Genomic DNA, 13663 nt, shown 5'->3' with positions numbered 1-13663 from the left:
AAGACCTTTCTTGGAAATCTCAGTTTGTGTTCAAAGCTGGTGTATCCTTTTCTTAAGAAAATATTTAAATTCCATATGTACCAAATACACGAACATTCCTGGTGAACATTGCATCATGAAACTGTACCTTGAATACTCCTGTTTAAGTCCGAGTCTGTGGTGGTGCTCCTAGCATTTGGGGGATAACAGACTTGTCAAGCAATGAAAAATATGTAGCACTCCCACTGGGACTATGGAGAGAACATATCTTTTCTCATTAGTTAATTAAAACTTTTATGTTTTCTTTCTACAGAAATTAATTCACTGAATTGGAGGGGAAAAAACCATGGATTTCTAGCAATTCAAGAACCAATGAAGGTAAATAGTAGATTATTATTGACAGCTATAATCAGTGGTTTCAAAATGCATTTAATATGTTTGATGGTAAATGCCCTTATGAGTCCTTAATTGCATTGAAAATGAGGCATGATGTTGAGTAAGTTACTAAAAAAAAATTTTGTTTTTATAAGATGTATTGGTATTTCTTTTTATGTAACTTCCACAAATAATTTGATATGTTTTGAGGGACTTACCAATATTGTCATTAAAAATATTTGTCTTTGTGAGGAAGTATACTTCAGCTGTATGAAAAGCAAAGTGTCACACTTTGGAAGCTCTCGGGCTGTTAGGAAAGGTTCAGGCTGGGTTTCCTACCTGATGAAATAACCATGCTCAGATTTCAGATGCTTAGTGTGCACTCACACCGTTTATCCAAGTCATCCTTGCTTCGTTTAGTCATTTGCTCTTCTTTACCAGCCTGCAATGCTAAATGTCATTAGGAAACATGTTCAGCAAGAAGTTTAATGAAATAAAACTAAATTGTAAGTATTGTCTCCATGAAAAATACAGAGTGCAACATAAAAGATTTCAAGGATTTAAACCTTACTCGCGTATTTCACATCTACCCTAGCAAGTTGTAGAAAGCAAAGCAGACCTTTATGTTTGTCAGAAGTGAAGTTCGAATTTCCTCCTTTCTTGAAACTACAAAAGTAAATTTCAGGTAAAGGGCTTTGTAATAGTTAGAATGTAAATTATTTAGCATACGCAGCTTAAAAGTAAAAATAATTTCTAATATAGTTGTGGACATTAAAATGATGTGTGTTTGTTTACTATTGAATGTTTATTTAATTGTATGTATTATGAGTTGTTAGCAAACCATTGTTACTGATTTTTGCTGTTTTTTGCTTTAATGATACAGAATGACTTAAGACTATGGAAACACTGCACATGGCTTTGGAGGCAATATTCTTTTTCTTAGGCATTATTTCTGTTAACTATTTTTAACCTTAATTTCTTTGTCACAGCTTTTTTCTCCAGTTTCAGAAACACTTATAAAAAAGTTTTTTACTATTTTCCAGATATGTTGTACTTTCTTGCTTGGCTTTCATAGTTTATTTATACATTAACATATGAATATTCAAAACATTATTACCTTGTTCAATAACAAATGGCTTATTTAGTCCTTAGCACTATGAAGCAAAAGAATTAGCTAACACTTTATTCAGACATTCCTTTTATTTTTTCCTATTGATCCAAGCAAGGCATAGATGTGCTTGCCCTGGATGTATTGAAAGCTGATGTGAAAGAGCTTGCTCTAAGATGTTGCACACACTATGAAAGACCCAATGACATTTTCTAAGGAGGAATAGGTGGGAGACCTCACTATTCCTGCAGGCTTTTAAAAACCTCCTGGAAATGTTGACTTACGCAGAGATGTTATTGGGATAGTGACATGGGAATGAGCTATTTCAGGCTTGCAAACTCATCTAGGAGTAGAGTATACAAGAAAAGGGATGGCCAATGTAGAGTTGCCATTTTTGTTATGTCTAAGGGGTGACGTATTTGCTCAGTCATTTTCAAGATATGACTTAGGTAGCATAATTTTGCAGTAGGTCATGAAAAAAAAAGTCTTTGTCAGGATGAAACCCGGGTTTCTACCCATACATTTCTGTATCACAGTTTTAGAGTCTCTCCTCATGGTAATTTGCATTTAGAGATAAATGAGGCTTATGTTCGGACTGAGTGGACACCTGAGTCTCAGGTTATGGTGCCCAGGATCTCTTCCAGCTGGTGCTCCAAGTTCCTGCTTCCCTCTGACCCAAACCGGCGAATGCAGGGGTGATGGCTTAATGTTGGGTCCTTGCCTCTCAGTTGGGAGACTTGAATGGACTTTCTTTCTCCCAGCTTTGGCCCTGGCTGAGCCTTTGGAAATTACTGGCATTTGAGGCATGGGTTGGGGTGTGAGTTCTTTCTTGGTCTTTTTTTTTTTTTCTGAAAAGTAACAGTAAAGAAAGAAATGGTTTAAAATACATTCTGGGGCTCTTACTTTGACACGGTTAACAGGACAGGGGACGCTTGCACTCCTCATCTAAGTGATGCCTTTGACTCACAGCTCGGCTTCCATTCCTGGCTCCCTGCTGACATGGCTGCAGAGAGGCAGTGAGTGATGGCCCTGGTGCTCCATGTTGCTGACTTTGACCTGGCCTAACCTCAGCCTTTTTAGTCATTTAGGGAATGAATCAGTACTCTCTCTCTCCCCTTTCTCTCCCTCTCACTGCCTTTCAAATAAATGAACAAAAATTAAAGTCTGTAAGTCTTCAAAACTCAATCTCTGGAGAATATGTTTGTTTAACCCTGTTGAATTTTTGATATTTGTTTTCTTATTTTTAAATTGAGTTACGCATCATATAAATAAATATGTTTCCATAGATAGCCATTTTATAAATATGCAATTCACAAAATTTTGATAGTGGATCCATTTTTATTTATTTATTTATTTTAATCCCATAGGCACAGGTCCTGGGAGTAGGTCTCATAACTTTCTTTCTCATAAGCTAAACACACTTCAGCATGCTGTCTGTGGCTTTTTATCTGGGCCTCCTGGGCTGTTACATTGCTCCAAAAATGGGTCTGTTACTGCCTGGATAATTACTGCATTCTCCCAGATGTTTTCATGGTTGCACTGTTTCTGTTGTGCAACGGTCACAGATCTGTTCCGTTTCCAGTCTAACTTTGGCTGGTCTGGATTCGTTGACATTTGAAGAATTCACCAGGCCAAGCTCCCTGACAACCTTACCCTGCTGGGATACTCTGCAGTCATAGTGTCCCCCGATTCACCAGGCTTGATTCTAGAGCTGACATGTTTTCTCCTGATGACAGCTTTCCTATGCATTTTATTTGGGACTTAGCCCTTCGTTATCATTTCCTGCTGTGGTTTTCCCAGACCATACATAGCCTTGCACTGTGCATAATTTCCACTACTTCTTGTATGGTGAACATTTTCTTTGATAGCGTCTGTTTAATTTCTGTTTTTAATGTATTTGTTATCTCTGCTACCATTGGCCTTGATCATAGATTTCTATGTTAGAAAGATAGCTCTGCATGCATCATGAATGACTATGTGATTGGGGACAAGTGGATTACTAAGGAAAGATGAGCCGTCAGTCGGCTGAGGTGCAAGTAAGACCCAATTGAATCAACACTAAACATTGGGTAGTGGCGTGAGTCTGAATGTTTGCAAGTGAAGCTGGAAGTTTCTAGTGACTGATTGCATTTTAGTGGTGAGTGGGAAGTTGACATCAAGGATATAACTTGGATTCTAGATTGGCAGCCAGTTTGTGGTGGTGGCTTTTACTGAACTTTATTATGGGCAGAATATTGTGTTCTCTCGAGTTCACGTTTGTTTGTTTTACAGAAGTAGTGATATGATATTTTTAAATATATATATATATATATATTTTGAAGAATAACATCTAGGGCTCGGCAGCGTGGCCTAGTGGCTAAGGCCCTCGCCTTGATCCCATATGGCTGCTGGTTCTAATCCCGGCAGCTCCACTTCCTCTCTGTCTCTCCTCCTCTCAGTATATCTGACTTTGTAATGAAAATAAAATAAATCTTTAAAAAAAAAAAAAAGAATAACATCTATACTTGGATGTTAATTTTCATCACTAGGGAGAAGTAGTTGTACAAGTATAACAACCTTAAGCCAAAGGTCACTAATTATTTTCCTTTTTTTTTTCTCTGCTGTGTACAAAATGTTTTTTTTAGAGTATTGATGTGCTATGCAATTATATTTTCTGATTAATTTCAACAAAGAAACTGTATAGGATGTAAAAACTGACCATGGGCAGAATACAGGTACATTAATTATTCAGACAGTCATTCCTCCTTATTCCATTCTTGGAGATAGAGTGGCTGTCACAATCTGTCAGCTGTGTAGTTTAATGCCCTTCAGAATTTACATGCATAAATGGTAACCTTTGGAAATCTGCATAAACATGAGGCTGACATTGGAGTGATAGCTGCCAGTCATTGAGGAAAGCCAGAACTGCCAACTCCCAATAAAACCAGAACAGGCTATGAAGCAATGAACAGCAAATGAATATACGTAAGAGCAAGCCTATTGTTTACTCACCAAAGCAAACAATAGAACCTATTTTTAACATAGACCTACAAAGATCAATTATGCCAACTGCTCACTGTGCTTTGGTGATACTTTTGCTGTGGAGCGCTCTCGCCACTGATACGTCCCTTGAAAGTTTACTCAAGTAACTAGAATTTGCAGTGTTTAAAAATTATTACATTTTTGTATTATAACTTTGTGTATTTTCAATACTAACTTTGATGCTGACCTTTCATTAGTTTTTATTACAACAAGAGTTCAACCTCTGAACTAGCAGCAGTCCTATGAAAATCTTGTGTTTTGCTTTTTATATTTGATTACATTTGCTTGATCTTAAACTGCCCACTGCTACTGGTAGCCCATGGCATTAGAACTATATTAAAAAGAGATCTGTCCTAAGACATAAGTGTTTATAGATTGCTATTTCATGTCCAAACTAGAAGCAGTGGATATTGGGTATTGATTTTTTTTCTGCTTTTCTTCTTGAGGAGGGTTTTTTTTTGAATAGTTACATTTATATCTTAATTGGACAAAGACATTTGAAATTATGAATTGTGAATGACAAATTTTGAATGATGTATTTAAGCACAATTTTATACGTATGCAAGCACAGCTACTGCCTGTTCGTAGATGTGCTTATAATTGGTTCTACTTTGTGGAATTTGACTTTCAGAAAACTGCAATTATCACTGCCGTGCAGATGCAAGACGTCTGATCACTGGGAATATTTTCCATTGCTCCTTCCAGTCACATTCTGTTTTGGCCACTAAGACTATAATGTGTAGTCTTGCATTTATTCTTGTATTTTTAATTTTGTCAGAGTGTCTAATACTACAGATGACAAAAGCAGAATTGCTTTACTCAGTTTATGCTGTTGAGACTTGTCCCTGTTTGAGAAGGTAATGTCCTATTCATGTTGTATTGCTGACTGATGTTTCACTTTATGGATATCTCAGTGTGCATTTCTCTACCTGTTCAAGAACATTGGATTGTTTCTGGATTTTGTGGACAGTAAGTTGCTGTCAGATGCATTCGTGTGTTTGTGTGTGTGTGTGTGTGTGTGTGTGTGTGGACAAAGGTTGTGATCCGTTTGGTGCCATTGTTTTGTCCTGTGCTGAGTGTATATACTCATCGTTTTATTCTTTCCCTGATTTCCATGGTATGTTTTGTTCCTGTGACTCTTTCTCCTTAGTGTGCCATTAGTATCTCATATATTTGTGCGGCACAGAAGCTTTTTTCAAGTGCTGGATTTAAAAAAAAATTAACACTTGTCTTATGGTAGGGCCTGATTTATTGAGTTTTGTGTTTCAATAGAAACACTGTATTGTTTGTGTAAAAATCACCACATTTGTGATTTTTTCCTTCCTTAGTGGTTGATTTTGTTTCTTGAGTGTGCCCTCCTTCTTACACTGAATGATCTTAGAATCCATGATCAGTGGGACTGCAGCTTCATTCATTTCTCATTGGCTGTGACATGCCCCCATTGCCTCTAAACTAAAGTTCCTCTCAGGTACTTTGGCATAGAAAAGGCCTTCATGGAGACAATGATTTGTAATAGGTGCTAAGAAATTTGTTCTAACAAAACGTTATGCAATTGCAAGAGAGTGATAATGATAAAAACAGAGCTTGAATTTGAAACGTGGATACAGCATCACAATACAGCATGGTGGGTATATGATATGATACATATTATACATAGCAGATATATGATATGAGTACATATGAATTCTCCATGTGTTGAAGGGACTCAGCTGCCCCAATGCACAAACATTATTTCTGTTAGGAGGAGCCTTGGGTCTAGGTCATGTTATCTCTACTTACCAGCTATTATCTTAACTTGCTGTGAGACCCAGGGCGTGTTGGCTATTCTCTCTGGGTTGTAGAATTCTCATTTGTCCAATTAGTGAGGGCAGCAGTAGTTCATCCATAAAGGACTTTCTTACTTGCAAAATATGTGATGTTGCAATTCTTTGGTGATCTTAGATCATGAAAGGGAAAAATTTGTGTTATTGAGCGCAGTCAGAAGTTTAAGATATATGAAATTGAATGCTTTTAAAATTACTTGTGGTATTGAAAAATGAATTTGGGACTTGAAAAGAATCTACTCAGTTTTCCAGATGACTTGAATATGATATGATCAATAAATTCTCTAATAATACTCAAAGGTTAACATTTGAAGAAATTCTAGTTGTAAATCAGTTAACAAAAATATGAAGAATGTAAATTTGTGTCCTGATTTTAAATATTAGAGATTAAGAATTGACATTAAGAATTGTTGTTAGAGATTAGGAATTGATATTAAGAATTGTTATTAAGAATTGAAATTTTCTCTCCAAAATTTCTGTTGTTAATAGCAAGTTCTGTCATTGGTGCCTCTCCGTAATTATGAGACACAGACTTCATTATAAAAAAAAAACAAACTTTATTTATGATAGGTTGCATATTTGCAAAATAACTTTAAACTTAGGCATTTAAATATAAGGAGAGAATTATAATGTTCCTTTTGTTCCTATTTGCTTAATGTGCAGCATTATTAGGTTATTAAGTAAAGGGTTTCAAAAACTCATCTTTGTTTTTTAAATGGATTGAGAGAACGGGAAATAGGACGCAGGCCCAAGCCAGAGCAGGAACGAAATCCACTTTTTCTACATGAGTGATAGGGATCCTACTACTCAGAGCATCACTCTTGCCTTCCAGAATTCAAGGTGTCAAGGACCTGAGCGGGGAGCAGGGCTGGTAGCTGACAAGCAGACACTTTGTTAGAGGATACAGGAATCCGAAGACATGTCTTAACTGCTGTGTCACGTGTCTGTCCTAATAACATCTATAAAATGCTCAGGAATGTTGCTGTAAGTCATTAGGAAGAATAAAGAATACACCAGGCTTAATTTGAGAAACCCTGCTTAGTGTATACCATAGTGGCCTCTGGTGTGCATCAACGCAGAGGCTTCTGCTGTGATCTGGAATAATAATGTTATTCTGAGTTGCAGAAAATCGAAGACTAGGAGGGAATACAGAAATAAGTACAACCAGCAGTGTGATAATATACCAGATACTCTAACAGAGAAAAAAGTGAGAAATTAGTTCTGAATGAAAGGCCTTGGGAAATCCTGAATAATCACTAGCATGTGAAAAGAAATTTAGTACCGAGTACAAAATAGAGACATCTCGGGAAAATGGTCTGGGCTAGACTAGATTATTCCTTGGTTATCTATATGGATAAAATGCAGTGCTCCTAGATGATTTGGTATTGTGTAAAGAGGAAATGTTGGCATGTGCTAAGGTGACCATTTCTACAAAGTGACCCTCAAAATAGTCTGTATTTCCTAGTGAGGCAGATGTTCGTGGGATGCAGTTCTTGTGAAGGTTAGGATGGGATGGGATTGTGAGGGATGACGAAGTGAGATCAAGTCATCATGTAAGAAGCCTAAGGTGGACCCAGGGAACTGACTGCTCTACTGTTCTGTGCATCTTCCCAAGCACAGCTTCCAGAGCCTTGATGAACTTGTTGAGTTACTTGCACTTCGCTTTCGTATAACCTGGTGATATGTGAACCTGTAAGATCAATTTTCCCTGGAGGACCAAACTTTTTCAAACATTATAAATTTTGCACCTAAATGATTTCATTTTATAATGTTATCTGTTCAATCTGAAGTTTATTTTTTTCTGGATTTTGAAAATGCTTTATTGGAGGAGAATTTAATTGTTTCCGAAAAAGAAAACAACAAAAAATGAAAAAAAAATTGGATTTCTTGACTTGGCCTACTGTTGCCTTGCAGTGTTCTTAGAGGAATAATGCAATTAGCGCAAATGTTTATCCACAGAATTTAGTTCCTGGGGAGTATCTTCTCAGATTGCCTCATGGAAATGTAATGGAACAAAGCAGTTGTTTCTGGGCTTTCTTGCCAAAAATTGTGAGTGGTAAGATTTTATAAAACTTTGGTACTAATGCATGTATAATCATGTAAAGTTTCCTTCCATTGTGGAGCTAAATGAAGAAACCGATTTTGTAGACTAACACATCTTGTTAAATGTGTCTCAGTATTTTCAGCCACAGGTGAAAAAATTCTCAATGTTGTTTATCAAATGATGTGTATGGATTATTTTTCATTTCAGTTTAGTGCCATTCTGAATTAAACACATTTGACTGGCCAGTTTTTGAATTGTCTATTTATGGATAATCCGGAGATAAATGGTTGAAAGTAAAAAGTTTAATATTATCTAGGCATGGTAATGAAGCAAAATGAAATGTTTCTGACCATTATGTCTTTGTCAGTCAATATTACAGCCGTCATTCTCTGTGATACCATCTCTGAAAAGAATTTCTAATAAGGCCAGGATAGAGAAACCTATTGTAACACTTGTGTTGTATATAGAACTAATGAAAGCTTACCCCTTGAATAAGGTTAGACAGATTCATTCTAACAACTTTACTGTGTTATTTCAGGTGCATTCTTTCTGCTGAAATATTTTCTAGCCACAGTTTGAACATACTCAATATTATGTTGTTAATCTTGCACAATGAATGCAATAAATACATGCTGTTCTAGTAGGCTTTTGAGTCATCTGGCAACATATCACAGCAGATTAAAATTTTCATTTAAAAGTAGCCAATTGTAGCCTATTTGAAATAGGTGAGAAAATAATAAGATATCTGAAAATGTCTTCATTGACACTGAGTTCAGTAGAATATCAAGGAGCAGATTTAATAAAAAAAAACTGTGTGGGAAATACTGGCTTGGAAGGCAGTAACTCAATTGTTAGTTTGGAGAGAGTGACATTAGTAGGTATTTTATCTCAACCTTTGCAAGAGCACATTGGATTAATGCTAATAGATGGGATAAGATATTAAAGACTCCATCAAATTTACCAGTGCCTTTGTAGTTATAAGAACATAACCAAAAATAAGTGTGCCTTTAACATAAATGCTTCCTGCATTGTTTCTATACATCATTCGGAACAGACTTGTTTAGTTACAGGAGAAAATGAACTTTTAATACAGTAAAGGCAAGTGGAGTTTTCCCTTTGTGCATAATCATGTTGAATACATTTAGAATGCAAACTAAATTAGGTCAGTACATTTCAGCTCTTAACAATAACAAAAATCCTATGTTCAAAATATTTATTTATTCCTTTTGTAATCCACTAAATCAAGGAGGAATTCATGGTTGTGTTCCTTAACTTTTTTGGGAAGGTATATACAGATACTTCAGAAGTTTGTGTGGCAATTGAAATTAATAAATAAAGTTAATTTGTACATAATTTTTAATTTTCAACGAACTCATGGCAATGACTAGTTATGCATGAATTACTGTTTTATTTTGTTGTCTATGAATTTTGGAATATCTTTGTATAACAAGTTAAATAATGAGAGATTAGCTATTTATCTGAAAAGAGAGATTGTTCTTTTGACTCTCGTGGGATGGAACATTGTTGAACTGACTCAATGTAACCAAGGTGTTTGGGCATTTTATCTCTTGAATGGATTTAATCTGTACAAATACATTGTGTTGCTCAGATAGAAATGTTGAAAAACCAACAAAATTTTGGTTTCAGTCACTCCCGTTTTTCCACATGTTTAATTCATTCATAAGAAACATCTATATTACTGTTACTATTAATGTATGATATGAATACTATACATTTATTATACATTTACTGTTTCTACAACAAATATATTCGTCTATAAATTGACACTAATATGTACTTCAGTAGTACTTCGGTCTTTTTGGTACTTAACACATTCAAATTAATGTTCAGGAAACCCTCAGTGAGTGTCGATTTTGATCTGAGTACTGTGAAATCTGTTTCATGTAATTCTTTAAATAGTCCATTAACCTGGTATTATGTGTTTGAATCGATTTAGTTCCCAAAGGCAAACAGACATTGAAGTTTAAAACCTATAGTTTTGTGCTAGCAGTGTGGAAACTTTATCCAGTTGTTGATTTTAGGAAGGGATCTAGAGGGAGGCCAGATCTCTGGGAAAATGCCCTAGGGAGGTAGTTCTTGCAAGAGAGTTGATGAAGAAACTGAGCTGTGGTAGTCACTGCCAGGCTTTTAGCATAACTGTATGACTCTCCCTCAATATAGCCTCTGGCCTCTCCTGGTTTCCCCACCAAGAGGACCAGCGTTCTCTTACATCTTAAGAATTTCGTTATTGGTAAAACAAACAAACAAGAATGCTGGCTAATCAACCTGGTAAAGAAGATATTAATTATTATTTGCATAAGAAAAGTGACACTTTGATTTAGTGGAATAACATTTTTTATCTTGTTAATATTGCAGGTATAATAAATTGGGCAATATTATAACAATAATATCGTTTCTAGCAGTTCTCTTTCATAGGAAATAAGAAATTTTTTTACATCAGTTAGTGATTGTTACTGAACTTTGCATAAAATTTGAACATTTTAAATATTTAGCTTATTGGAAAGGCAGAGTTAACAGACAGAAATATTGAGAGAGTGAGAATTAGATATACAAAGTGTTTTCTATCTCTGATTCACTACCCAAATGGCCACAGTACCCCAAGTTGGGCCAAACTGAAGTCAGGAGCTACTCCTGTGTTTCCTGTGTGGGATAATTGGGCCATCTTATGCTTCTTTCCAACATGCATTAACAGGGAGCTGAACTGAAAATGGAACAGCTAGGGCCCAGTGGCGTGGCCTAGTGGCTAAAGTCCTCGCCTTGAACGCGCCAGGGATCCCATATGGGCACCGGTTCCAATCCTGGCAGCTCCACTTCCCATCCAGATCCCTGCTTCTGGCCTGGGAAAGCAGTTGAGGACAGCCCAAAGCTTTGGGACCCTGCACCCACATGGGAGACCTGGAAGAGGTTCCTGGTTCCCGGCTTCAGATCGGCGCAGCACTGGCCGTTGCGGCTCACTTGGGGAGTGAATCATTGGACGGAAGATCTTCCTCTCTGTCTCTCCTCCTCTCTGTATATCCGGCTTTCCAATAATAATTAAAAAATCTTAAAAAAAAGAAAAAAAAAGAAAATGGAACAGCTAGGATTCAAACCAGTATTCCTATAAAATGCCATGTTATAGGTGGTGACTTTACCCACCGTGCCATAATGCCAGCCCCTAAAGTTAGCACTTCGAGACAGCAAACTCTTCTTGGCTTCTTCACCCATTAATTTGGTTTGTGTTTTATTCCTGCTGTTGACATGTTTTCATTTGTTTACTTCATAACCGTTCTACATTTTAAATGCGTTTCACCATCATCCTAAGTAATTTTTTTTCTTTTTACAGAAAAAGAAGTTCAGGGATGGGATAGGCTGAGTGCAGTTGCATCTTTTCAGCTCATTTTCCTGCTGACCAAACACTCCGAAAGGCTTCCAAGGGGGAGATGAGATGGGCAGATGTGGACAGAGATGGAGGAGAAGGGGGATGCTGGGAACTTCCAGCCATGTTGCTGCTGTCAGACTCTTACCCAGTCGACCTTGGAAAGGCTTTTCTGGTTGTCTCTTCTATTTCTTTGTATTCCTTCTCTCTCCCTTTGGCACCACATGCTTATCCCACATTCTGGCGTTTGTTAGACATGGGTGGAGACCAGCCCTATTCTGTTCTACACATTATACATGGCAAGAAGCATCAAAAAATCTTGGAGGATGGATAACTCAAAGATAATTCATTTGGATGGAAACACTTTCTGTACACACACACACACACACACAAAAAAAAACTCATATATATATATATAAATAATACACATTGTGAGTTATTTGAAGACTCTACTGGAGGGTGGATTTAAAAATATTTTTTATACTGAAACAAACATATATTTCATTTTTCCACAATTTTTTTTTTGCTGTATGCCCTCATCAGAATTTCTTTTGGAAACTTTTGAGTAAAGCGTAGGAGTGGTTAATCTGTCAGTGATTTAAATCTCCAGGCCTGGACTTCTCACACTACCTGTAGTCTATTTAATCCATATCACTAAGAATTATTTCTTCAAAGAAATATTTGAAAATTTGAACGCTAGAGTCTACCTATTTGTATTTACTTCAATGATCATTCTAGATGCAAGAAATATAATTGATAAGGCATACAAATAGACATTCAAGAGGCACTGTGTTCTGCGTGGTGAAAAGGGAAGTGAGTCTGAACTTTATAAACAGGTTCTGTAGAAACTTCTGGAGGGAACCATTTTTAGTATGAGTTTAGAAGACTTCTTGTGTAGCTGGCAGGCTAGTCTCTGAATGATGAGATCACAGAATGGCATTTGTTTTAGTACATTGTACTTTACCTTCAGAACCACATCATCGAGCAGTGAATCCCAGAAACTGTAACGCTGAAAAATTTTCATTGTTTTCTGTGATATAGGCAAGAATTTTGAAGTGAATGTCATAATCGTTTAGGACACACTATGAAAAGAAAAATAATGTGTGATTTTGAATTTAAATGATTTGAAAAGCACCGATATACTTTTCATTAAATACCAGGGAGTGACAGTTATGAGTTTTATAAATGTGGCAATTAATGGCACCACAGTCCAACTTGAAGAATGCCGTCTTCCTCATTAAGATATTTTTAAAGGGGTTGCGGCGGAGGTGGGAGGGCTGGTACAGTGGCGTAGCAAGGAAATCCACAGACTGTGGTTCTGACTCTCCTATTGGCTCTGGTTTGAGTCTTGGATGCTTTGCTTCTGGGCTAGTTCCCTGCTAAAGGTCTTGGAAAAGGAGCAGAGGAAGGCCTAAGGCTGTGGCTCCTTTGACCACGTGGCAGACCTGGCTGTTAAAGGTTGGCAGATCTCTCTCTCTCCCTCTCTCTGTGTAGCTATGACTTCAAAGTAAAATTAATAAATCTTTGAAAAAAAGATTTTATTGCTTATGTAAACAAAAGAATTTTATTTTAGGTTTAATTGTTTAGCAGTTTTAGTTCCTGAAATTCCTGTCTTGCAACTTAACCTGATTCAATGCTGCTTGGTAGAGTCATCTTTCCCTGATCTGCCTAGCTTTTGCTGCATGCCATTTTGCTTTCTTCTGTTCCCTAATCTTTAAATTCCACTTAGGGAACCTCTGCTGCAGAGCACCACCTCTCCTGTCTCTTGTTTACATGTGTGTCTTCCTCCACACCTGTCCGTGTGATGGCCTTGCCACATCCCAACACAGTGCCTTGGGTCTCTCTCCTTCATTCTTTGTTTTTTCAACAGAACAAGTAACTTACAACAGGGTCACTTGAATTAAACACATGTTCTAATTAGACGTTAAAGTCCTGAA

At 36.8% G+C, this 13663-nt stretch overlaps 1 protein-coding gene across 4 annotated transcripts in view; it reads left to right on the top strand.

Moving 5' to 3' along the window:
- ADGRL3 (adhesion G protein-coupled receptor L3) overlaps positions 1-13663 on the top strand; it is a 780978-nt gene that overhangs the window by 173944 nt on the left and 593371 nt on the right. For all 4 annotated transcript variants that reach the window (XM_058667263.1, XM_058667265.1, XM_058667264.1 and 1 more), the window contains exon 2: positions 293-357. The gene's annotated coding sequence lies outside the window, so the exon portion shown is untranslated. The remainder of the gene's footprint in view (positions 1-292; positions 358-13663) is intronic.

Source organism: Ochotona princeps, chromosome 7 (assembly GCF_030435755.1).
Source record: "Ochotona princeps isolate mOchPri1 chromosome 7, mOchPri1.hap1, whole genome shotgun sequence".
NCBI classification, from domain to species: Eukaryota; Metazoa; Chordata; class Mammalia; order Lagomorpha; family Ochotonidae; genus Ochotona; species Ochotona princeps.
Note: the sequence above shows the minus strand (reverse complement) of the source record. Positions and strands in the feature narration are given on the sequence as shown.